At 52.9% G+C, this 26,124-nt stretch overlaps 1 pseudogene; it reads left to right on the top strand.

Annotated features, from left to right (window-relative positions):
• The first annotated feature begins 8,867 nt into the window (after window positions 1-8,867).
• LOC140403210 (dynamin-2-like) overlaps window positions 8,868-26,124 on the top strand; it is a 42,247-nt pseudogene continuing 24,990 nt past the window's right edge.

The following is a 26,124-nucleotide window of genomic DNA, read 5'->3' as shown; positions in this document are numbered from 1 at the left end:
CCCTTGGACCTCTCAGCGCTATCGCCAGGGGCTCAATCGCCAGTGCAAACAGTAATGGGGACAGAGGACATCCCTGCCTTGTCCCTCTATGGAGCCGAAAATATGCCGATCCCCGTCCATTCGTGACCACACTCGCCACTGGGGCCCTATACAACAGCTGCACCCATCTAACATACCCCTCTCCGAGCCCAAATCTCCTCAACACCTCCCACAGATAATCCCACTCCACTCTATCAAATGCTTTCTCGGCATCCATCGCCACTACTATCTCCGTTTCACCCTCTGGTGGGGCCATCATCATTACCCCTAACAACCTCCGTATGTTCGTGTTCAGCTGTCTCCCCTTCACAAACCCAGTTTGGTCCTCATGAACCACCCCCGGGACACATTCCTCTATTCTCATTGCCATTACCTTGGCCAAGACCTTGGCATCTACATTGAGGAGGGAGATTGGTCTGTAGGACCCGCATTGTAGCGGATCCTTTTCCTTCTTTAAAAGAAGCGATATCGTTGCTTCTGACATAGTCGGGGCAGTTGTCCCCTTTCCTTTGCCTCGTTGAAGGTCCTCGTCAGTAGCGGGGGCGAGCAAGTCCAAATATTTTCTGTAAAATTCAACTGGGAATCCGTCCGGTCCCGGGGCCTTTCCCGTCTGCATGTTCCTAATTCCTTTCACCACTTCTTCTACCGTGATCTGTGCTCCCAATCCCATCCTTTCCTGCTCTTCCACCTTGGGAATTTCCAGCCGATCCAAAAACTCCATCATTCTCTCCCTCCCATCCGGGGGTTGAGCTTCATACAATTTTTTATAAAATGTCTTAAACACTTCATTCACTCTCTCCGCTCCCCGCTCCGTCTCTCCATCTTCGTCTCTCACCCCCCCTATTTCCCTCGCTGCCCCCCTTTTCCTCAATTGGTGTGCCAGCAATCTGCTCGCCTTCTCTCCATATTCATACTGTACACCCTGCGCCTTCCTCCATTGTGCCTCTGCAGTGCCTGTGGTCAGCAAGTCAAATTCCACATGCAGCCTTTGCCTTTCCCTATACAGTCCCTCCTCCGGTGCTTCCGCATACTGTCTGTCCACCCTCAAAAGTTCTTGCAACAACCGCTCCCGTTCCTTACTCTCCTGCTTCCCTTTATGTGTCCTTATTGATATCAGCTCCCCCCTAACCACCGCCTTCAACGCCTCCCAGACCACTCCCACCTGAACCTCCCCATTGTCATTGAGTTCCAAGTACTTTTCAATGCATCCCCTCACCCTTAAGCACACCCCCTCATCCGCCATTAGTCCCATATCCATTCTCCAGGGTGGACGCCCTCTTGTTTCCTCCCCTATCTCCAAGTCTACCCAGTGTGGGGCATGATCCGAAATGGCTATAGCCGTATATTCCGTTCCCCTCACCCTCGGGATCAATGCCCTACCCAACACAAAAAAGTCTATGCGTGAATAGACTTTATGGACATAGGAGAAAAACGAGAACTCCTTACTCTAGGTCTACTGAATCTCCACGGGTCCACCCCTCCCATCTGCTCCATAAAATCCTTAAGCACCTTGGCTGCTGCCGGCCTCCTACCAGTCCTGGACTTCGACCTATCCAGCCTTGGTTCCAACACCGTGTTAAAGTCTCCCCCCATTATCAGCTTTCCGGTCTCTAGGTCTGGGATGCGTCCTAGCATTCGCCTCATAAAATTGGCATCGTCCCAATTCGGGGCATACACGTTTACCAACACCACCATCTCTCCCTGTAATTTGCCACTCACCATCACGTATCTGCCCTCGTTATCCGCCACTATAGTCTTTGCCTCGAACATTACCCGCTTCCCCACTAATATAGCCACCCCCCTGTTTTTCGCATCCAGCCCCGAATGGAACACCTGCCCTACCCATCCTTTGCGCAACCTAACCTGATCTATCAGTTTCAGGTGCGTTTCCTGTAACATGACCACATCTGCTTTAAGTTTCTTAAGGTGTGCGAGTACTCGTGCCCTCTTTATCGGCCCGTTAAGCCCCCTCACGTTCCACGTGATCAGCCGAGTTGGGGGGCTTCCCACCCCCCCCCCCCTTGCCGGTTAGCCATCATCTTTTTCCAGCTTCTCGCCCAGTTCCCACGCGGCTGTATTTCTCCCAGACGGTGCCCCCCCGCCCATCCTTTCCTGCACCCACTCCCCCCCCCTTTCCCCAGCAGCAGCAACCCAGTAATTCCCCCCCCCCCCCCCCCCCCGCGCTAGACCCCCTGCTAGCGTAATTACTCCCCCCATGTTGCTCCCAGAAGTCAGCAAACTCTGGCTGACCTCGGCTTCCCCCCGTGATCACGGCTCGCCCCGTGCAGCGCCCCCTCCTTCCTGCTTCTCTATTCCCGCCATAATTATCATAGCGCGGGAACCAAGCCCGTGCCTCTCCCTCGGCCCCGCCTCCCATGGCCAACGCCCCATCTCCTCTCCCTCCCCACCTCCCCCCATCACCACCTGTGGAGAAAGAAAAGTTACCATACCGCAGGATTAATCATACAATCCCTCTTCGCCGCCCCCCCCCCCCCCCACTCGTCCCACCACTTTGTCCAAACGTTCATTTTCGTAGTCCAATCATTCCAATTTTTCTTCTACAATAAAAGTCCACGCTTCATCCGCCGTCTCAAAGTAGTGGTGCTTCCCTTGATATGTGACCCACAGTCTTGCCGGTTGCAGCATTCCAAACTTTATCTTTTTTTTGTGAAGTACCGCTTTGGCCCGATTAAAGCTCGCCCTCCTTCTCGCCACCTCCGCACTCCAATCTTGATAGACGCGGATCACCGCGTTCTCCCATTTACTACACCGAGTTTTCTTCGCCCATCTAAGGACCATTTCTCTATCCTTAAAACGGAGAAATCTCACCACTATGGCTCTGGGAGCTTCTCCTGCTCTCGGTCCTCGCACCATAACTCGGTATGCTCCCTCCACCTCCAACGGACCCGTCGGGGCCTCCACTCCCATTAACGAGTGCAGCATCGTGCTCACATATGCCCCGACGTCCGCCCCCTCCACACCTTCAGGAAGGCCAAGAATCCTCAAGTTGTTCCTCCTTGCGTTATTTTCCAGTGCCTCCAACCTCTCCACAGATCGTTTCTGGTGTGCCTCCTGTATCTCCGACTTCACCACCAGGCCCTGTATGTCGTTTTCATTCTCTGCTGCTTTCGCCTTCACGACCCGAAGCTCCTGCTCCTGGGTCTTTTGTTCCTCTTTGAGCCCTTCAATCGCCTGTAATATCGGGGCCAACAACTCTTTCTTCATTTCCTTTTTTATCTCCTCCACGCAGCGTTTCAAAAACTCTTGTTGTTCAGGGCCCCATATGAAACTGCCACCTTCCGACGCCATCTTGGTTTCTGCTTGCCTTCCTTGCCGTTGTTCCAAAGGATCCGCTGCAATCCGGCCACTTTCCTCTCCTTTTTCCATCCGTGTCCAGGGGGAACACCCTTCTGGTTTACCGCACGGTGTTTTCAGCCGTTAAAATTGCCGTTGGGGCTCCTATCAAGAGCCCAAAAGTCCGTTTCACAGGGAGCTGCCGAAACGTGCGACTCAGCTGGTCATCGCCGCACCCGGAAGTCCTTATTGCCCATCTCTAATTGAACAGCCATTTCAGGGACTTTGAGTCAACCACGTTGCTGTGTGTCTGGAGTCACATACAGATCAGATCAGGCAAGGACGGCAGATTTCTTCTCCTGCTAGGCATTAGTGAACAAGACGAGTTTTTATAACAATCAAAGTTTCATAGTCACCATTGCTGAGACTGAATTGCCAAATTTCTTTCACAAATTATTTGTATCAAAGTAACACCAGCTGCCCTGGTGGATTTGAGCCCATATCCCTCGAGCTTTAGCCTGGGCCTCTGGAGTACTCGTTGTGAGAGAGCTCCCAGCCCACTGCCTTCCTCAGGTGTCTCTGGTGAAAGCAGAGGACAGGAGCAGCAGTGGGTTGTGCAGCTGCTGGAGCCCACTCTGCAATTCAGTCAGGTCACAGCGGGCCCAATTGTGGCTTTAACTTCCACTTGTCGACTTTTACCACCCATTCCTGCACAAACTGGCAATAGATAGGGAGACATTATGATTGCTCGTAAAAGGAGCAAGAACAAGAGGCTAAAGATTTAAAATGATTAGCAAATGTGATGTGAGAGAGAAGTCTTTTCACATGAGTGGCTGGGGTCTGGAATGCACTATCTGGAAGTGTGGTGGAGGCAAGTTCAGTCGAAGCATTCAAGAGGGCGTTAGATGATTACTTTAATAGAAGCAATGTGCAGAGGTATGGAGGGAAAGGCAGGAGAATAATGATGCTCCTTTGGAGTCCTGGTGCAGACACAATGGGCCTGATGTCAGTTTTGTGCTATCATCCAGGCTGTCTACAATGCCACCTAACTTTGCATTATCTGAAAATTTGGATATATCACTTTCTGAGCCATAGTCCAAGTAATTAATGAATAGTGTGAATAATAATCGCTTATTGTCACAAGTAGGCTTCAATGAAGTTACTGTGAAGAGCCCCTAGTCGCCACATTCCCGCGCCTGTTCGGGGAGGCTGGTACGGGAATTGAACCCGCGCTGCTGCCTTGTTCTGCACTACAAGCCAGCTATTTAGCCCACTGTGCTAAACCAGCCCCTAATTGGGGCCTCAACACTGATCCCTGTGGTAGACCACTAGTCACCTCCTGCCAATTAGAGTAATTACCCTTTATCCCCATTCTCTGTCGCCTGCCACTCAGCCAATTTCCCAACAGTGTCAATAATTTGCCCTCAGCTCCGTGGGCTTCCACCTTAGTTAACAGCCCCTTATGTGGGACTTTATCAAATGCCTTCTGGAAGTCCATATAAATAACATCCATGGACATTCCCCTGTCCACTACCTTAATCATCTCTTCAAAATTCAATAAGGTTAGAACAAAGAACAAAGAAATGTACAGCACAGGAACAGGCCCTTCGGCCCTCCAAGCCCGTGCCGACCATGCTGCCCGACTAAACTACAATCTTCTACATTTCCTGGGTCCGTATCCCTCTATTCCCATCCTATTCGTGTATTTGTCAAGATGCCCCCTAAATGTCACTATCGTCCCTGCTTCCACCACCACCTCCGGTAGCGAGTTCCAGGCACCCACTACCCTCTGCGTAAAAAACTTGCCTCGTACATCTACTCTAAACCTTGCCCCTCTCACCTTAAACCTATGCCCCCTAGTAATTGACCCCTCTACCCTGGGGAAAAGCCTCTGACTATCCACTCTGTCTAGCCCCTCATAATTTTGTAGACCTCTATCAGGTCGCCCCTCAACCTCCTTCGTTCCAGTGAGAACAAACCGAGTTTATTCAGGCATGACGTTCCCTTCACTAGTCTATGCAGGTTCTCCCTGATTGACCAACATTTTCTGAGGTGTTCATTGATTATAGACTCCAGCAATTTCCCCACCACATATGTTAGGCCAACCGGTCTCTAATTCCCTGGTTCCTCCCTTTCACCCGTCTTAAACAGTGGAATGACAAGTGTAATTTTCCAATCCAGAGGGACTACTCCTGAACTGTCATTGAATGCGCTGGTCATTGTGGGAGCAGGAAACCTTCCCGGGGCCACCCCTTTCCCGGGGCCGCCCCTTCCCGGGGCCACCCCTTCCCCGGGGCCGCCCCTTCCCCGGGGCCGCCCCTTCCCCCGGGGCCGCCCCTTCCCCCGGGGCCGCCCCTTCCCCCGGGGCCGCCCCTTCCCCCGGGGCCGCCCCTTCCCCCGGGGCCGCCCCTTCCCCCGGGGCCGCCCCTTCCCCCGGGGCCGCCCCTTCCCCCGGGGCCGCCCCTTCCCCCGGGGCCGCCCCTTCCCCCGGGGCCGCCCCTTCCCCCGGGGCCGCCCCTTCCCCCGGGGCCGCCCCTTCCCCCGGGGCCGCCCCTTCCCCCGGGGCCGCCCCTTCCCCCGGGGCCGCCCCTTCCCCCGGGGCCGCCCCTTCCCCCGGGGCCGCCCCTTCCCCCGGGGCCGCCCCTTCCCCCGGGGCCGCCCCTTCCCCCGGGGCCGCCCCTTCCCCCGGGGCCGCCCCTTCCCCCGGGGCCGCCCCTTCCCCCGGGGCCGCCCCTTCCCCCGGGGCCGCCCCTTCCCCCGGGGCCGCCCCTTCCCCCGGGGCCGCCCCTTCCCCCGGGGCCGCCCCTTCCCCCGGGGCCGCCCCTTCCCCCGGGGCCGCCCCTTCCCCCGGGGCCGCCCCTTCCCCCGGGGCCGCCCCTTCCCCCGGGGCCGCCCCTTCCCCCGGGGCCGCCCCTTCCCCCGGGGCCGCCCCTTCCCCCGGGGCCGCCCCTTCCCCCGGGGCCGCCCCTTCCCCCGGGGCCGCCCCTTCCCCCGGGGCCGCCCCTTCCCCCGGGGCCGCCCCTTCCCCCGGGGCCGCCCCGTCCCCCGGGGCCGCCCCGTCCCCCGGGGCCGCCCCGTCCCCCGGGGCCGCCCCGTCCCCCGGGGCCGCCCCGTCCCCCGGGGCCGCCCCGTCCCCCGGGGCCGCCCCGTCCCCCGGGGCCGCCCCGTCCCCCGGGGCCGCCCCGTCCCCCGGGGCCGCCCCGTCCCCCGGGGCCGCCCCGTCCCCCGGGGCCGCCCCGTCCCCCGGGGCCGCCCCGTCCCCCGGGGCCGCCCCTTCCCCCGGGGCCACCCCAGGTGGAAATGCATGTGGACACCAGCCCAGCCATTTCATCGAAACTGGTTACTATATCGCCTTAAAACCCTCAAAGATAATGCTCAAAACCGATACTGGGGAAATGTTCTGTTGAGGGGCCACATCGATGCAAATGTGCAGCTAAACGGACAGACCGCAGATTTGTCCCTGCCCATCGTTACAGGTAACTGACCAGCCCTAATGGGGAGAACCTGGCTGGAGAGAATCGAGTTAAACTGGACCGAGGTGAATCTCATGTCAGAGTCTGAAACAGGCCCAACCAAAAAGCCTAAAGGAACAGAAAGTAGCAGCTGCTGAAGAGCTCTGAACACCGGTGTAGCCGAGGCCCAGCCCGGCGGAGCTGGGATGAAGACTCAGCATTACTGTAACAAGCGTGGTTCATGATCAAGGAACGAAGATGAAGAGCTGGCGGAAGATGCGTCTGAAGTAGAAAGGGTCGAGAGCTCCAAGTTTTTAGGTGTCCAGATCACCAACAGCCTGTCCTGGTCCCCCCCATGCCGACAATATAGTTAAGAAAGCCCACCAACGATTACTTTCTCAGAAGACTAAGGAAATTTGACATGTCAGCTCCGACCCTCACCAACTTCTACAGATGCATCATTGAATGCATTCTTTCTGGTTGTATCACAGCTTGGTTTGGATCCTGCTCTGCCCAAGACCGCAGGAAACTACAAAAGGTCGTGAATGTAGCCCAGTCCATCACGTAAACCAGCCTCCCATCCATTGACTCTATAATTCCCGCTGCCTCAGAAAGGCAACCAGCATAATTAAGGATCCCACGCACCCCGGACATACTCTCTTCCACCTTCTTCCGTCAGGAAAAAGATACAAAAGTTTGAGGTCACGTTCCAACCGACTAGAGAACAGCTTCTTCCCTGCTGCCATCAGACTTTTGAATGGACCTACCCCGTATTAAGTTGATCTTTTCTCTACACCTTGCTATAACTGTAACATTATATTCTGTAGTCTCTCCTTCCTTCCCTATGTATGGTATGCATTGTTTGTACAGCATGCAAGAAACATACTAATACACGTGACAATAATAAATCAAATCAAATGAATGCTTTGACAAAACTGAAGGTGAAAAGTATGCTGAAAAATTCGGTGAGGGTGACGGGAATGTGTTTATGAGCTCCCTTTACGAATTCTGAACCATAGGAACAAGAAATTGAGGCACATCTCAATGCCTGACCCTAAGGAAACTCTTGCGCCCATTGGAAGGAACGTTGGGTTTGGGAACTGAGCTGCTGACACGCTTCATCCATCAATGGTCGACAAGAATAAAAAGATCGCTGATCGTAAACAACAGCCAGCACAGAAACTCCTGAAGGGTGTTTGGATGGGAGTTGCTCCAGATGAGCAAATGCAAGAGTTTGAGCTGCTCGGAGTGCAACCTGCAACACCAATATTCCTTTCCTCAATCACCCTGGACAGCACCATCTGATGTCCAATCAACTTCCAACAGAAGAAGAATTACTAGAACCTGACTTTGCTCAACAACCTGACACTAAAGGCTAAATTTGGTCTGTTGTTAAAGGGTGGGAACCCTTTTGGAAATCCTTAGGAGCAACAGCTTGAAGTAGACAGTCTAGAAGTTGCATTCCAGAAAAGTGGACAATCCAACAGCCTGGGTCTGAAGTGAAAGCTGTGAAAAAGCAATCACATTGGGTTTTGTGACGAGAGAACAGGGCTGAACGCCGCGTTTTTCAGAAAGGTCAGGAAGTATTGGCAAGGAACTGCAGCACCAGCGAGAAGTGGATACCTGCCAACGCCTTGGCACAGGCGGGACAGGTGTCCTACACTGTTCAAACTCGGGACGGTGTAGTGTGGACCAGTCGCACGGGTCAACCTTTAGCAGCTAGAACTCGGAGTCAACCGAGAGTCAGCAGCAAACTGCGGCAAGTGAAGGCCTAGACATTCCCGAGAGCCTGACAATGCCTGAAATAGCTGTGTAAGACAGTAACCCAGCAGACAGGAAAGAAGGGTGGCCTTGCTATGGAGGGAGAGCAGCGAAGGTTTACCAGGCTGATTCCTGGGATGGCGGGACTGTCAAATGAGGAGAGACTTAACAACTCACGCGTGTGCGCTAAGGGTGTAATTTTCTTCTGAAGCAGAGTGAACGGGATTTTGATATTTTTTTGAAAGGCTATAATCCTTTTTAACTGAAGAGTCCTTAATCGTATCAAGAGTGCACATTTTCCTAGGGCCCTGACTACACCTGTGTAATGGTTTACTTTCTCTTCCAGAGCATGCCGAGTTTCTGCACTGCAAAGGGAAGAAATTTACTGATTTTGAGGAGGTTCGGCAGGAGATTGAAGCTGAAACAGACAGAGTGACTGGGAGCAATAAAGGCATCTCCTCCATTCCCATCAACCTGAGGGTGCATTCTCCACATGGTGAGTGGAGTCTCCAAACTGCTTCGCTAGATCGAGGCCATGAAGATTATTTGAGACCTTGGGGAATCGGAGTGGTGTTTGTAAGCTGTGATTGGCTCTGTATTTATTGTGCTGTCACTAACTTAACTCGACACACGGGAAGGTGTAATCAACAAAAGTACAGTAAGCCCCGAGGGATCTGCATCAACAGATCTAACTGCTGTAACTAAGGTACGCTCTGGAGTCCCAGTGACTGTAGCCTTGATGGTTCGGGTCTTGTCCTTTGGATTCGGTGCGTCACCTGGTCGCCCCAGTCGCTCCATCACCAACGCACAGCTTTTCGAGGCTCACACAGCTGCTTATAATTCAAACCTACAGCTGCTGAGCAACAAACGCTCTCTGAATTGTGTTCATTCCACGCGAGGATAAGGTGACGATCAGTATTTTGCAGGAATGTTTTTCCTCGCTTTGGCATTTCTGTAATTATTGGTCCTAATTCAGTCTCTTCACTTTTTTGTTTCTCGCTAGTTTTAAATCTGACATTGATCGATTTACCTGGGATAACCAAGGTGCCGCTTGGTGACCAGCCAGCTGATATTGAGCACCAGATCAAAGAAATGATCATGCAGTTCATCAGCAAAGAGAACTGCCTCATCCTGGCTGTTACCCCAGCAAACTCTGACCTCGCCAACTCCGATGCTCTCAAGATTGCCAAGGAGGTTGACCCACAAGGTAAGAAGTCTGTTTGTTGTCTCTGGTTCCAATATGCCTGCTCCCACAGAATAGCGAATGGAATTTGGTCGGCAGTCATCACTTCTGGGGAAGATACTGGTGTATGTGTAATGGGGCAAAGTTTAGAGGAGATGTGCGAGGCAGGTTTTTTACACAGAGGGTGGTGAGTGCCTGGAACACGTTGCCAGCGGAGGTTGTGGAAGCAGATACATTAACGGTGTTCAAAAGGCATCTCGACAAACACATGGATAGGATGGGTATAGAGGGATACGGCACAAGGAAGTGCTGAGGGTTTTGGCCAATGGTGGTATCATGGCCAGTACAGGCTTGGAGGGCCGAAGGGTCTGTTCCTGTGCTGTATTCTTTGTATTATACTGTAAAACGTGCAGACCTGCAATCACACCCAGATTTACGCAGTGTCTGTCTCCTGAGAAAAACTAAACGTGTTGGGTGAAGTTGAAAGTTCTAACAGAGGGCGAGACTGATCTGGTCCTCGGAAATATGCTGCAGTTTATTTCTCTTATGATGTGTGGCTAGATTAGTTGAGAGCAACTCGACAAGTACCCTGAGCAGCCACTTGTGTCAGTGAATGCTGACTGGCGACTGACTGGCGACTTCTGTGTCTTTGCTGTGACTTTATCTGAGGTTCTACATGTGGTTATTGATTGCATAACTGGAAATTATGTTTGAATCTGTGAGGGAGCTGCTTTTTAACATTGGATTATAGTTGTAGAGAGTTAATTGTTTGCATTTTTAACATTGATTCCTGGGCCTGATCATCTTTATTTTCTGTTGTGTGGATAATCTCTCTAAAGCTCTCGTGTCTGCATAGGTTTGAGGGTCATTGGTGTGATAACAAAGTTGGATCTGATGGATGAAGGGACCGATGCCCGGGACATTCTGGAAAACCGTCTCCTGCCTCTCCGCAGGGGTAAGTCCAGCACATTTGGGCAGCGCCAGTGTTTATGCGCCACACAATCCTCTGCCTGCTTTCCAGCCCTCCTAACCCCATCAGCCTGACCTGCTGTTCCCTTCACCTTTGTGTACCTCCCCTTATTTATCTGCTCCTGTGGTAACAAGTTCCGCTTTCTGATCTTCCTCCTGAACTCTCTATTGGATTTATTAGTGACTGCAATATCTGGCCTTGGCCACCAGTGAAAACAACTCGACATTTACTCGATCAATCCCCATCACAATCTTAAACGCTTCTAGCAGTCTTCTCGATTGTATAGAAATTCTTCTCAATTCTTTCTCATAACCATAATCTCTCCATTCTTGTAAATCTTTTTTGCACCTTCTCATGTGTCTCAATAACCAAATTATAAACATCCTTCTCCATGTGTCACTGACATTTACCAAAAGTTGTGAGATGGAAGAGAACTTGCCAACGGCTGAGTAGAGGGATGTGTTACAGGAGCTTTTCATCCGGCGCCGTCGGGACAAATACAAGAACACCAAATTTCAAACTCCTCTTGGGTGCTGATTGGTTGGTCAAACGACTCGAGGAGAAAGTAATGGGGAAATATCGTCTCCCCAAGCATCTGGCTAATTAGTGGTGTTGTCACGGCACCAATATTCCAGGGATCCAGAATACTGCCCTGGGACCCAGGTTCGAATCACACCAGAGATGGTGAAATTTGAATTGAATAAAAATCCGGAAGTTAATGATGACATGAAACCATTGTCGGTTGTGGTTAAAAACCCATCTGGTTCACTAATGATTGTTAGGGAAGAAAACCTGCCACCCTTACTGGTCTGGTCTACATGTGACTCCAGACCCACAGCAGTGTGGTTGACTCTGAACCACCCTCTGAAATGGCCGAGCGAGACACTCCGTTCAAGGGCAATTAGAGATGGGCAACAAATGCCGGCCCAGCCCAGCGACGCCCACGTCCCATCAAAGAATTAAAAAATAAATAACTGCACAGCATTGCTTGAAAGTAAGTTACAAAAATGTTTGTTAGACTTGGTTAAGAGTAACAACCTGCCTTGTGCTGTATATGATGGGATTCATCCTTATGGCTCATTACATCTGCACATGTGTGGGCTGCTGAAGAGACACATGATTGATCAAAGAATCATAGGATTTACAGTGCAGGAGGAGGCCATTCAGCCCATCGGGTCTGCACCGGCCCTTGGAAAGAGCACCCTATTTAAGCCCACGCCTATCCCCGTAACCCCACCTAACCCTTTTGGACACTAAGGGCAATTTATCACAGCCAATCCACCTACCCTGCACAGCTTTGGACTGTGGGAGGAAACCGGAACACCCGGAGTAAACCCACGCAGACACTGGGAGCACTCGCTAATATTTTCATTTGTTTCCAAGAGCAATGTGCTTTTGATGGAATGAGCCCCAACCTCCCACATTTCTGATATGGAGACGATATGTTTGTAATCTGTGTATCTGTAGCCACATGTAAGGATTTCCTTACAGATGCCATCCCACGCTCCGATTTACTTTTGGACCAGCCTAAAACACAACATTTTTCAACGTCCTGGTCGAGAAATCTACTAATGGGTCCCCCCGCCACCAGTACTGTATTCTGCAAGCCTACCGCCACCAGTACTATATTCTGCAAGCCTACCGTCACCTGTACTGTATTCTGCAAGCCTACCGCCACCAGTACTGTATTCTGCAACCTACCGTCACCACTACTGTATTCTGCAAGCCTACCGCCACCAGTACTGTATTCTGCAACTTACCGTCACCTGTACTGTATTCTGCAACCTACCGTCACCACTACTGTATTCTGCAAGCCTACCGTCACCGGTACTGTATTCTGCAACCTACCGTCACCTGTACTGTATTCTGCAAGCCTACCGTCACCTGTACTGTATTCTGCAACCTACCGTCACCAGTACTGTATTCTGCAACCTACCGTCACCAGTACTGTATTCTGCAACCTGCCGTCACCACTACTGTATTCTGCAAGCCTACCGTCACCAGTACTGTATTCTGCAACCTACCGTCACCAGTACTGTATTCTGCAAGCCTACCGTCACCTGTACTGTATTCTGCAAGCCTACCGTCACCACGACTGTATTCTGCAAGCCTACCGTCACCAGTACTGTATTCTGCAACCTACCGTCACCACTACTGTATTCTGCAAGTCTACCGTCACCTGTACTGTATTCTGCAACCTACCGTCACCACTACTGTATTCTGCAAGCCTACCGTCACCTGTACTGTATTCTGCAAGCCTACCGTCACCAGTACTGTATTCTGCAAGCCTACCGTCACCGGTACTGTATTCTGCAACCTACCGTCACCACTACTGTATTCTGCAAGCCTACCGTCACCAGTACTGTATTCTGCAAGCCTACCGTCACCTGTACTGTATTCTGCAACCTACCGTCACCGGTACTGTATTCTGCAACCTACCGTCACCAGTACTGTATTCTGCAAGCCTACCGTCACCGGTACTGTATTCTGCAACCTACCGTCACCACTACTGTATTCTGCAAGCCTACCGTCACCTGTACTGTATTCTGCAAGCCTACCGCCACCAGTACTGTATTCTGCAAGCCTACCGTCACCGGTACTGTATTCTGCAACCTACCGTCACCAGTACTGTATTCTGCAAGCCTACCGTCACCAGTACTGTATTCTGCAAGCCTACTGCCACCGGTACTGTATTCTGCAACCTACCGTCACCGGTACTGTATTCTGCAAGCCTACCGCCACCACTACTGTATTCTGCAAGCCTACCGTCACCAGTTGATATCCACTGTGGAATTTGTGCTCCACATGTTATAGAATTGGCCCTATCAGTAATGGTGCAAATAGAGCTCTAGGTCACCTTGCGAGCTTTTGAATGTGTGATGCTGGCAATGAGTGCCTGAAATAGGAAGTGTTTCACTCCTCCGTGCCAGCAATCTGTATTTGGTGATCGCAAATACTGAAAACGGTTTTAACTAGGATGGCTGTCTGTTAACCATATCAAGGCTGTTCTCGTATCCCATTCCGTGCAGGCTACATCGGTGTGGTGAACAGGAGTCAGAAGGATATTGATGGCAAGAAGGATATTCGTGCAGCCCTGGCGGCTGAGAGGAAGTTTTTCCTGTCTCACCCCTCGTACCGGCACATGGCTGAACGGATGGGCACCCCACACCTGCAGAAGATGCTGAACCAGGTGAGGAACGGGCAGAGCTGTGCCTTGCTCGGTGCTCGTGTTTGGAGGGGGTGGAGGGAGGTGCTGAGTATGCTCATCAGCTTCTAAATATTTGAATAATCTTTATACCTCCAAGGTGCTGGCTGAGTGTGTGCTAGGATAAAGTTCCATAGTGAGTACCTTGTTCAAAGGCCCAGGCTTGCATTGTAAGTCTGGACAATGACAACGGTCTTTAGCAAATATATTTGGTGTACCTGATCCCCACACCAGCAATGTCCCGGGTGCTGGGACCCTGACTTCTGTTTCTGTACTTCACTGACCAGACCATAAACCACACTGGCATCTCGTTTCCGAACCTCACTGACCAGACCATACTGATACCACACTGGCATCTTGTTTCCCAACTAAGCCTTAATTCATTTGTAGTTGGAGGCGGCGAATGACCAATGGTTGAACCCTGCACTTGGCCTTGCTGCGTTTGCGTCCTGAAGCTGGCGGATCGACAATTGGTCACTGCTGTGGGGACGAAGCCACACATAGTAGAATAGTGTTGTTGGCACGCTGTTTGTGAGGGAGGGCATTATTCTCTGCGTTTTAGTGGGGGTGAGCATGCAGAGTGGTCACCAGTGAGCAGTATGGGCAGGTGCTTCGGACAAAGGGGCAGTAGATGCCATTAGCGCAAACTTCCAGTTTTTGCTGCTGAAGTTTGTTTCACCATTTTATTTTATTTGTAACGCAGCAATTGACAAACCACATCCGTGAAACCTTGCCTGCATTGAGGAACAAGTTACAGAGTCAGATGCTGTCACTGGAGAAGGAGGTTGAGGAATATAAAAACTTTCGACCAGATGACCCCACCAGGAAAACCAAAGCACTCCTCCAGTAAGTGGAGCCAGCATGGGCAGGGGCGCATGGAGCTTTGTATTGAAGTGCAGTCAGTCACTGTGTGCTTTCCCTGTGTCACCTATCTTGTGTGTCTCCCCCCTCCCCCATTGTCTGTGTATTGACTCTTTCGGGAAATCGTGAGCAACTCCGAATTGTGAGGTGATCAAAATTCAGTTTGATGCTAGAATGAATATTATTAAAATCCCCAATTTGCTAGGATAGCAGACAAGAACCCCAACACTTTTAATTTGTAAAGCATGCTCCAGGAGTGATTTCCATGTGCAATTAGGGGCATGGTATATTAAAACAAACTTTATTAACATTATATTAAACTACCTTAACCATCACAGAGATACAGCTTATAATTAGCAGTTAACAATGCTTAACAATAAAATAAAAGGAAACAATTTAACTTCTAGCTGAAACCTTCTCTATCTCCAATCAAGCAAAACCTGTCACAGGTCAAAAACCACTTATAAATAAAGTTAGCGGTGATGCACTGGTTAGCACTGCTGCCTCACGGCACCGAGGACCCGGGTTCGACCCCAACACTGGGTCACTGTCTGTGTGGAGGTTTCACTTTCTCCCCATGTCAGCGTGGGTCTCACCCCCACAACCCAAAATGTGCAGGGCAGGTAGATTGGTCACACTAAAGTGACCCTTAATGAGAAAAAAATTAAAAAGTTAGCAAATACAGGGTTACTTACGGTTCTCTGGATAAAGAATTGTTTTAAAAGACTGCTTGAAGAAAGAGAGAGAGATCCTTGTATGTAAACAGCCTGCAGATCCCTATCCTGTCAGATTAATACTGAATCTGACAGCCATCTGCCAAAAGCTGGGGTTCAGCTCACAGCTTCCAGAAACTACCACAACTGCCTGCTGCAGACCTGGTTCCTCCATTAATGACATCATCTTTTTCCCACTCCAATCCTATCACCTACTTAAGTTTAAGTGTAATGTCTGTAATTATCTACTCGGAAATAATAAAATCCCATTAGACCTCTTTGTAAACATAAATGTGGTTTGAAAGAATGATTATCTCACTTTTACGACATCTTAATTGCACCACAAAGTCTGTATCTCTTAAACCAAGAATTAAAAAATAATATTTCTGCAGCAGATCCTTACACACCCTAACCCTAACCCAGGCTTTTAAAACCATTCTTGCACCAGACACACACAATACAACACACATTCGTCACAATATAGTTAATCAGCTGCACAGACCTGCCACTGTTCAGCTGATAAACACACGTCGCCGATCACTTGGTAAATTTGAATGCCGTGTATCCATGATTGATTTGATCTTCTCATTCCTGATGTACTTGTCCATCTCTATTGGGAGCTTGTAGCAGGAAGGTCACAGGCACAATGGCTTCTTTGGGCTGGTTTCGCTTCAGGGGCTGGTTAAGCACAGGGCTAAATCGCTGGCTTTGAAAGCAGACCAAGGCAGGCCAGCAGCACGGTTCAATTCCCGTACCAGCCTCCCCGAACAGGTGCCGGAATGTGGCGACTAGGGACTTTTCACAGTAACTTCATTTGAAGCCTACTTGTGACAATAAGCGATTTTCTTTTCATTTCATTTCAACTCTCGCCTCTGAATAGAGAGGTTGTCAGTTCAAGTCGAGAATCATCCAGACTACCGTGTGTTGACCTTTTTTGATAAGTGATTTGGTTATGACCCTGTCTGCCTGTTGAGATGGGCATTGAGGATTCCATGGCACTGTTAGAGAGGCGAGCGGCCTGGTCAACATCCTCCCCTAACGCCTAACGCCACCGAGAATAGTTTTACAGCCTTATTGGTGTCTTGGGGACCGTGCTGTTGAAAATGGTTGTTGGATTTGCCTACATTTAATTCCTACATTTGCAAGTGATTGAGATGGTTGTGTGCAGTATGTGTGGGAACAGAAGTCTCTCTTTCACTGCTCATGTTCTGGCTCTCAGGATGGTGCAGCAGTTCGGGGTGGATTTTGAGAAGCGAATTGAGGGCTCAGGCGACCAGGTGGACACGGTGGAACTGTCCGGAGGTGCAAGAATTAACCGCATCTTCCATGAACGATTCCCGTTTGAGCTGGTGAAGGTAAGGCACTGCTGGCGGAAGCTAATGGCTAGTTGAAGCATCCTCGACCAATGTTGTCCTGATTCTGAATTTTCCCTCCATCCCTCTATCTCTATCACAGTTGCTCAGCATTGTAATTGTGACGTATTCTCTGTACAGATGGAGTTTGATGAGAAGGAGCTTCGAAGAGAGATCAGCTACGCAATCAAAAATATCCATGGTGTCAGGCAAGTATTGTTAGACACACACAAACTAGTCAGAATTCAACTCACACTTTGGTGTGGGGAGAGAGAAAGCAAAAGGAATAGACACTGCACAGCAGGAGAGTCCAGACCTGTCCTGTCCAGTCCTGTCCACTCACTGAATGGTGCAGTGTCCTGTCCAGTGCGCTGTCCACACTGAATGGTGCAGTGTCCTGTCCAGTGTCCTGTCCACTCACTGAATGGTGCAGTGTCCTGTCCAGAGTATTGTCCACACTGAATGGTGCAGTGTCCTGTCCAGTGTGCTGTCCACACTGAATGGTGCAGTGTCCTGTCCAGTGTATTGTCCACACTGAATGGTGCAGTGTCCTGTCCAGTGCGCTGTCCACACTGAATGGTGCAGCGTCCTGTCCAGTGTATTGTCCACACTGAATGGTGCAGTGTCCTGTCCAGTGTGCTGTCCACACTGAATGGTGCAGTGTCCTGTCCAGTGTATTGTCCACACTGAATGGTGCGGTGTCCTGTCCAGTGTATTGTCCACACTGAATGGTGCAGTGTCCTGTCCAGTGTATTGTCCACACTGAATGGTGCAGTGTCCTGTCCAGTGTATTGTCCACACTGAATGGTGCAGTGTCCTGTCCAGTGCGCTGTCCACACTGAATGGTGCAGTGTCCTGTCCAGTGTATTGTCCACACTGAATGGTGCAGTGCCCTGTCCAGTGCGCTGTCCACACTGAATGGTGCAGCGTCCTGTCCAGTGCGTTGTCCACACTGAATGGTGCAGTGTCCTGTCCAGTGTATTGTCCACACTGAATGGTGCAGTGACCTGTCCAGTGTATTGTCCACACTGAATGGTGCAGCGTCCTGTCCAGTGTGCTGTCCACACTGAATGGTGCAGTGTCCTGTCCAGTGTATTGTCCACACTGAATGGTGCAGTGTCCTGTCCAGTGCGCTGTCCACACTGAATGGTGCAGTGTCCTGTCAAGTGCGCTGTCCACACTGAATGGTGCAGTGTCCTGTCCAGTGTGCTGTCCACACTGAATGGTGCAGCGTCCTGTCCAATGTATTGTCCACACTGAATGGCCCAGTGTCCTGTCCACACTGAATGGTGCAGCATCCTGTCCAATGTATTGTCCACACTGAATGGTGCAGTGTCCTGTCCGGTGTCCTGTCCACACTGAATGGTGCAGTGTCCTGTCCAGTGCGCTGTCCACACTGAATGGTGCAGCGTCCTGTCCAATGTATTGTCCACACTGAATGGCCCAGTGTCCTGTCCACACTGAATGGTGCAGTGTCCTGCCCAGTGTATTGTCCACCCTGAATGGTGCAGCGTCCTGTCCAGTGTGCTGTCCACACTGAATGGTGCAGTGTCCTGTCCAGTGTATTGTCCACACTGAATGGTGCAGTGTCCTGTCCAGTGCGCTGTCCACACTGAATGGTGCAGTGTCCTGTCCAGTGCGCTGTCCACACTGAATGGTGCAGTGTCCTGTCCACACTGAATGGTGCAGCGTCCTGTCCAATGTATTGTCCACACTGAATGGCCCAGTGTCCTGTCCACACTGAATGGTGCAGCGTCCTGTCCAATGTATTGTCCACACTGAATGGTGCAGTGTCCTGTCCGGTGTCCTGTCCACACTGAATGGTGCAGTGTCCTGTCCAGTGTGCTGTCCACACTGAATGGTGCAGCGTCCTGTCCAATGTATTGTCCACACTGAATGGCCCAGTGTCCTGTCCACACTGAATGGTGCAGTGTCCTGCCCAGTGTATTGTCCACACTGAATGGTGCAGTGTCCTGTCCGGTGTCCTGTCCACACTGAATGGTGCAGTGTCTTGTCCAGTGCGCTGTCCACACTGAATGGTGCAGTGTCCTGTCCAGTGTCCTGTCCACACTGAATGGTGCCGTGTCCTGTCCAGTGTATTGTCCACACTGAATGGTGCAGTGTCCTGTCCAGTGTATTGTCCACACTGAATGGTGCAGTGTCCTGTCCAGTGTATTGTCCACACTGAATGCTGCAGTGTCCTGTCCAGTGTATTGTCCACACTGAATGGTGCAGTGTCCTGTCCAGTGTATTGTCCACACTGAATGGTGCAGTGTCCTGTCCAGCGTATTGTCCACACTGAATGGTGCAGTGTCCTGTCCAGTGTGCTGTCCACACTGAATGGTGCAGTGTCCTGTCCAGTGCGCTGTCCACACTGAATGGTGCAGTGACCTGTCCAGTGCGCTGTCCACACTGAATGGTGCCGTGTCCTGTCCAGTGTCCTGTCCACACTGAATGGTGCAGTGTCCTGTCCAGTGTATTGTCCACACTGAATGGTGCAGTGTCCTGTCCAGTGTATTGTCCACACTGAATGGTGTAGTGTCCTGTCCAGTGTATTGTCCACACTGAATGGTGCAGTGTCCTGTCCAGTGTATTGTCCACACTGAATGGTGCAGCGTCCTGTCCAGTGCGCTGTCCACACTGAATGGTGCAGTGTCCTGTCCAGTGTATTGTCCACACTGAATGGTGCAGCGTCCTGTCCAGTGCGCTGTCCACACTGAATGGTGCAGTGTCCTGTCCAGTGTATTGTCCACACTGAATGGTGCAGTGTCCTGTCCAGTGCGCTGTCCACACTGAATGGTGCAGCGTCCTGTCCAGTGTATTGTCCACACTGAATGGTGCAGTGTCCTGTCCAGTGTATTGTCCACACTGAATGGTGCAGTGTCCTGTCCAGTGTCCTGTCCACACTGAATGGTGCAGTGTCCTGTCCAGTGTATTGTCCACACTGAATGGTGCAGTGTCCTGTCCAGTGTATTGTCCACACTGAATGGTGCAGTGTCCTGTCCAGTGTATTGTCCACACTGAATGGTGCAGCGTCCTGTCCAGTGCGCTGTCCACACTGAATGCTGCAGTGTCCTGTCCAGTGCGCTGTCCACACTGAATGGTGCAGTGTCCTGTCCAGTGTATTGTCCACACTGAATGGTGCAGCGTCCTGTCCAGTGTATTGTCCACACTGAATGGTGCAGTGTCCTGTCCAGTGTATTGTCCACACTGAATGGTGCAGTGTCCTGTCCAGTGCGCTGTCCACACTGAATGGTGCAGCGTCCTGTCCAGTGTATTGTCCACACTGAATGGTGCAGTGTCCTGTCCAGTGTATTGTCCACACTGAATGGTGCAGCGTCCTGTCCAGTGTATTGTCCACACTGAATGGCCCAGTGTCCTGTCCAGTGTATTGTCCACACTGAATGGTGCAGTGTCCTGTCCAGTGTCCTGTCCACACTGAATGGTGCAGCGTCCTGTCCAGTGTATTGTCCACACTGAATGGTGCAGTGTCCTGTCCAGTGTATTGTCCACACTGAATGGTGCAGTGTCCTGTCCAGTGTATTGTCCACACTGAATGGTGCAGTGTCCTGTCCAGTGTATTGTCCACACTGAATGGTGCAGTGTCCTGTCCAGTGCGTTGTCCACACTGAATGGTGCAGCGTCCTGTCCAGTGCGCTGTCCACACTGAATGCTGCAGTGTCCTGTCCAGTGTATTGTCCACACTGAATGGTGCAGTGTCCTGTCCAGTGCGTTGTCCACACTGAATGGTGCAGCGTCCTGTCCAGTGTCCTGTCCACACTGAATGGTGCAGTGTCCTGTCCAGTGCGCTGTCCACACTGAATGGTGCAGCGTCCTGTCCAGTGCGCTGTCCACACTGAATGGTGCAGTGTCCTGTCCAGTGCGTTGTCCACACTGAATGGTGCAGTGTCCTGTCCAGTGTATTGTCCACACTGAATGGTGCAGCGTCCTGTCCAGTGCGTTGTCCACACTGAATGGTGCAGTGTCCTGTCCAGTGCGCTGTCCACACTGAATGGTGCAGTGTCCTGTCCTGTGTATTGTCCACACTGAATGGTGCAGCGTCCTGTCCAGTGCGCTGTCCACACTGAATGGTGCAGTGTCCTGTCCAGTGCGTTGTCCACACTGAATGGTGCAGTGTCCTGTCCAGTGTCCTGTCCACACTGAATGGTGCAGTGTCCTGTCCAGTGTATTGTCCACACTGAATGGTGCAGCGTCCTGTCCAGTGTATTGTCCACACTGAATGGTGCAGCGTCCTGTCCAGTGTCCTGTCCACACTGAATGGTGCAGTGTCCTGTCCAGTGTATTGTCCACACTGAATGGTGCAGCGTCCTGTCCAGTGTATTGTCCACACTGAATGGTGCAGTGTCCTGTCCAGTGTATTGTCCACACTGAATGGTGAAGTGTCCTGTCCAGTGCGCTGTCCACACTGAATGGTGCAGCGTCCTGTCCAGTGCGCTGTCCACACTGAATGGTGCAGTGTCCTGTCCAGTGTATTGTCCACACTGAATGGTGCAGTGTCCTGTCCAGTGTATTGTCCACCCTGAATGGTGCAGTGTCCTGTCCAGTGCGCTGTCCACACTGAATGGTGCAGTGTCCTGTCCAGTGTATTGTCCACACTGAATGGTGCAGTGTCCTGTCCAGTGTATTGTCCACACTGAATGGTGCAGCGTCCTGTCCAGTGTATTGTCCACACTGAATGGTGCAGTGTCCTGTCCAGTGCGCTGTCCACACTGAATGGTGCAGTGTCCTGTCCAGTGTATTGTCCACACTGAATGGTGCAGTGTCCTGTCCAGTGTCCTGTCCACGCTGAATGGTGCAGCGTCCTGTCCAGTGTATTGTCCACACTGAATGGTGCAGTGTCCTGTCCAGTGCGCTGTCCACACTGAATGGTGCAGTGTCCTGTCCAGTGTGCTGTCCACACTGAATGGTGCAGTGTCCTGTCCAGTGCGCTGTCCACACTGAATGGTGCAGTGTCCTGTCCAGTGTGCTGTCCACGCTGAATGGTGCAGTGTCCTGTCCAGTGTATTGTCCACACTGAATGGTGCAGTGTCCTGTCCAGTGTATTGTCCACACTGAATGGTGCAGTGTCCTGTCCAGTGTGCTGTCCACGCTGAATGGTGCAGTGTCCTGTCCAGTGTATTGTCCACACTGAATGGTGCAGTGTCCTGTCCAGTGTATTGTCCACACTGAATGGTGCAGCGTCCTGTCCAGTGCGCTGTCCACACTGAATGGTGCAGTGTCCTGTCCAGTGTATTGTCCACACTGAATGGTGCAGCGCCCTGTCCAGTGTATTGTCCACACTGAATGGTGCAGTGTCCTGTCCAGTGTATTGTCCACACTGAATGGTGCAGTGTCCTGTCCAGTGTATTGTCCACACTGAATGGTGCAGCGTCCTGTCCAGTGCGCTGTCCACACTGAATGGTGCAGTGTCCTGTCCAGTGTATTGTCCACACTGAATGGTGCAGCGCCCTGTCCAGTGTATTGTCCACACTGAATGGTGCAGTGTCCTGTCCAGTGTATTGTCCACACTGAACGGTGCAGTGTGCTGTCCAGTGTCCTGTCCACACTGAATGGGCGTGTCGTGACCATGCTCCCTTTAAAGTTTGGAAATTAGCGGGTGGCCCGTTTATTTTCCGTGCACTATCCCAGCCAGTTTATTTACTCAAGATCAGAGATGACCTGTGTGGCCTTACACCCGAGCAGCTTATGGAGGAACATTGATGACCCATTAGCAGTGTGTGGGATTTGAGCAGGGTGGGGTCCTGATCAGTTGCCTCAAGCTTTGCAGATTTATTTGCAGCAACTGACTCAGGCATTCATTTCACTGAACTCTGTACACGTGACAAGAAATCTCAATCATATCTGTTTGATCTTTGGATCAAATTCTCAGTGGTGGTAACTATGTTTGTGCCTCTCACATTCTGGAGAAACACTGTTTAGTGAAGATGCTGCTGTTCCTCTTCTAAGTTGCACGAGCCTGTGGTGGGAAAGTTGCTCTGAAGCGACCAGTTACTGATCGTTCTGATGGATAGAGGGATAAGTAACTTTGGAAGCTTTCTAATTCCACCTCCTCTCCATGTTTAACAATTGTTTGATATTTGCACTGTTTGCGTGAGCTTTGTTTGTTAAGCTTCAATTATTCTCACATGGTGCAAACCCAATTGCCATTGAGTTTGGTGGGGGGGGTGCATGTGCCCTGCTGGGGGAGGGGGTAGTGCCACCGCTGGGGGTGGGGGTGCGCTCGTGTGCCCCTGCTGGGGAGCGAGGGGCTGGGGAGCGAGGGGGCGGGGCTGGGGAGCGAGGGGGCGGGGCTGGGGAGCGAGGGGGGAGAGGGGCTGGGGAGCGAGGGGGGAGAGGGGCTGGGGAGCGAGGGGGGAGAGGGGCTGGGGAGCGAGGGGGGGGAGCGAGGCGGGGGCGGGGCTGGGGAGTGAGGGGGGGCAAGGGGGAGGGGCTGCGGAGGGAGGGGGGAGGGCTGCGGAGGGAGGGGGGAGGGGCTGGGGAGAGGGGAGGGGGAGGGAGGGGGAGGGGCTGGGGAGGGAGGGGGGAGGGGCTGGGGAGGGAGGGGGAGGGGCTGGGGGCAGTGTGACCCCGTTGGGGAATGGGGGGGGGGGCAGTGTGACCCCGCTGGGGAGTGAGGGGGGCGGGGGCAGTGTGACCCCGCTGGGGAGTGTGGGGGGCGGGGGGCAGTGTGACCCCGCTGGGGAGTGTGGGGGGCGGGGGGCAGTGTGACCCCGCTGGGGAGTGAGGGGGGCGGGGGGCAGTGTGACCCCGCTGGGGAGTGAGGGGGGCGAGGGGCAGTGTGACCCCGCTGGGGAGGGCGGGGGGCAGTGTGACCCCGCTGGGGAGTGAGGGGGGCGGGGGGCAGTGTGACCCCGCTGGGGAGTGAGGGGGGCGAGGGGCAGTGTGACCCCGCTGGGGAGGGCGGGGGGCAGTGTGACCCCGCTGGGGAGTGAGGGGGGCGGGGGGCAGTGTGACCCCGCTGGGGAGTGAGGGGGGCGGGGGGGGCAGTGTGACCCCGCTGGGGAGTGTGGGGGGCGGGGGGCAGTGTGACCCCGCTGGGGAGTGAGGGGGGCGGGGGGCAGTGTGACCCCGCAGGGGAGTGAGGGGGGGGGGGCAGGGTGACCCCGCTGGGGAGTGAGGGGGGGGGGGCAGGGTGACCCCGCTGGGGAGTGAGGGTGCGGGGGGGGCAGGGTGACCCCGCTGGGGAGTGAGGGTGCGGGGGGGGCAGGGTGACCCCGCTGGGGAGTGAGGGTGCGGGGGGGGCAGGGTGACCCCGCTGGGGAGTGAGGGTGCGGGGGGGGCAGGGTGACCCCGCTGGGGAGTGAGGGTGGGGGGGGGGGCAGGGTGACCCCGCTGGGGAGTGAGGGGGGGGGGGCAGGGTGACCCCGCTGGGGAGTGAGGGTGCGGGGGGGGCAGGGTGACCCCGCTGGGGAGTGAGGGTGCGGGGGGGGGCAGGGTGACCCCGCTAGGGAGTGAGGGTGCGGGGGGGGCAGGGTGACCCCGCTGGGGAGTGAGGGGGGGGGGGGGGGGGCAGGGTGACCCCGCTGGGGAGTGAGGGGGGGGGGCAGGGTGACCCCGCTGGGGAGTGAGGGGGTGGGGCAGAGTCCCCCCGGGGGTGGGGTCAGTGGGCACTGGCTGCGGCTGCGCTCTGCGATGTAGAGCGTTGTTGAGCTTTAGAGCGGTGGTGTTTTTTCATGTTGCTCCTCACATCCAGCCTTCCCTGGGGAATTGCGCTCTCCCTGCACAGTGAGCTGCTGGGTTGACATCGGGGTTGGAGAGAGGAGCTCTGGCTGATGGAGTGCCACCCCACATGGTGTCATAACAATCCTCAAATTTCCCCAAGACTGACCCACCTGTAGAGCTGAAGCACACGCAAGAAATCAAGACCATGCACTGGTCTTGTGTTCGATGTAGATACTGTGCTGGTCTTGTGTTCGATGTAGAGACTGCGCTGGTCTTGTGTTCGATGTAGAGACTGCGCTGGCCTTGTGTTCGATGTAGAGACTGCGCTGGCCTTGTGTTCGATGTAGAGACTGCGCTGGCCTTGTGTTCGATGTAGAGACTGCGCTGGCCTTGTGTTCGATGTAGAGACTGCGCTGGCCTTGTGTTCGATGTAGAGACTGCGCTGGCATTGTGTTCGATGTAGAGACTGCGCTGGCCTTGTGTTCGGTGTAGTGACTGCGCTGGTCTTGTGTTCGATGTAGAGACTGCGCTGGCCTTGTGTTCGATGTAGAGACTGCGCTGGCCTTGTGTTCGATGTAGAGACTGCGCTGGTCTTGTGTTCGATGTAGAGACTGCGCTGGCCTTGTGTTCGGTGTAGTGACTGCGCTGGCCTTGTGTTCGATGTAGCGACTGCGCTGGCCTTGTGTTCTTTGTAGTGACTGCGCTGGTCTTGTGTTCTTTGTAGAGACTGCGCTGGTCTTGTGTTCTTTGTAGAGACTGCGCTGGTCTTGTGTTCTTTGTAGAGACTGCGCTGGTCTTGTGTTATTTGTAGAGACTGCGCTGGCCTTGTGTTCGGTGTAGTGACTGCGCTGGCCTTGTGTTATTTGTAGAGACTGCGCTGGCCTTGTGTTCGATGTAGAGACTGCGCTGGTCTTGTGTTCTTTGTAGAGACTGCGCTGGTCTTGTGTTCTTTGTAGAGACTGCGCTGGTCTTGTGTTCTTTGTAGAGACTGCGCTGGTCTTGTGTTCTTTGTAGAGACTGCGCTGGTCTTGTGTTATTTGTAGTGACTGCGCTGGTCTTGTCCTTCCTCGTGTTGTGTTGACTTGCTTTTCCTTTTTGTTTTGCTTTTTATCTCTCTCTTTCCCCCCCACCCTGGCTGTAGAACGGGGCTCTTCACCCCGGACTTGGCGTTTGAAGCAATAGTGAAAAAGCAGGTGGTGAAGCTGAAAGCCCCGTGTTTGAAGTGTGTGGACATGGTTATCCAGGAGTTGGTAAACACAGTCAGACAGTGCACACTCAAGGTATCTGCCTCAGAGGCCCGCCTTGCTTGGCCTCCAACCAGCAGCTTGTGCTGTGACATTGTGTGTGCATGATCTAACATTTAAACTGTCTGCTGTGCCTGAGGATCAACGGAGGCACAGGGACCCAGAACGTATTGTGCCTGGAGGAACCCATCGCCTCAGCTCCCAGCCCCAGCGCTCTGTGCTGAGGAGAGCGTAAAGTACACGAGTCAAACGCAGTGTGTCTCAAAGGCAGCGCTGCGAGAGATGAGGGAGGGAGAGATGGTCCAGGCTGTCAATTCCAAATTGTCCCTGTTTATATATCTCCAATGTTTCCCCCTCCCCAAAATGT

The sequence above is a fragment of the Scyliorhinus torazame genome, chromosome 27 (genome assembly GCF_047496885.1).
Source record: "Scyliorhinus torazame isolate Kashiwa2021f chromosome 27, sScyTor2.1, whole genome shotgun sequence".
NCBI classification, from domain to species: domain Eukaryota; kingdom Metazoa; phylum Chordata; class Chondrichthyes; order Carcharhiniformes; family Scyliorhinidae; genus Scyliorhinus; species Scyliorhinus torazame.
Note: the sequence above shows the minus strand (reverse complement) of the source record. Positions and strands in the feature narration are given on the sequence as shown.